We start from the raw sequence: 853 nt of genomic DNA on the forward strand, positions 1-853 counted from the left end.
CAAAGCGCGTTTATAAACTAGTAGCAACACTAAACACCCAAGTCGATTTGATAAACTTTTAATAATATAAACACAAAAAAACGTATTCATAAGCTAGCGTTACGTCTCTGGTCGGTTGTTAATTTCCGGTATAAATTCTTCCCGAGGAACTTCTGCGATACAAATCCTTTCTTAAATAAAACTAGTTTATTCTTTCTCAATACAACTTTGCAATACACAGAATTTCCACAGTCAATTTAACTTGAACACACGCTATAATTCAAAACGATTCACGCACTTTACTTACGGTCACTACGGCTCACTCGACTCGATTATCTGTTTCTATGTCTCCCTATCTACCATTCTTATCTCCGCTTTATTTGCCAGGCTTATATACAAAAATAGAGGGCGTCTGGCAAACACTGGAGTTGCCAGGAACAGTCATGATCCTTCTAGAAACTCATGACGTATTACAAGGGTCACGTGACTTCCGCTGTCGTAACACTAGTAACAACACAGACATCAAAGTCGATTTGATAAACTTTTAACAATACAATCACAAAAAACGTATTTGTAAACTAATAACAACACAAACACCAAAGTCGATTTGATAAAATTTTAACAATACAAACACAAAAAATGTATTCGTAAACTAGTAACAACACTAATACCAAAGTCGATTTGATAATTTTTTAACAATACAAACACGAAAAACGTATTTTTAAACTAATAACAACATAAACATCAAAGTCGATTTTATAAAGTTTTAATAACACAAACACAAAAATGTATTCATAAACTAGTAATAATACATACACCAAAAACGTATTGTTGCGTCAGCAGTCACGTGACTACTATGACGCAACGTTTCTAG

Source organism: Limulus polyphemus, unplaced genomic scaffold, assembly GCF_000517525.1.
Source record: "Limulus polyphemus unplaced genomic scaffold, Limulus_polyphemus-2.1.2 Scaffold1066, whole genome shotgun sequence".
In the NCBI taxonomy this organism is placed as follows: Eukaryota; Metazoa; Arthropoda; class Merostomata; order Xiphosura; family Limulidae; genus Limulus; species Limulus polyphemus.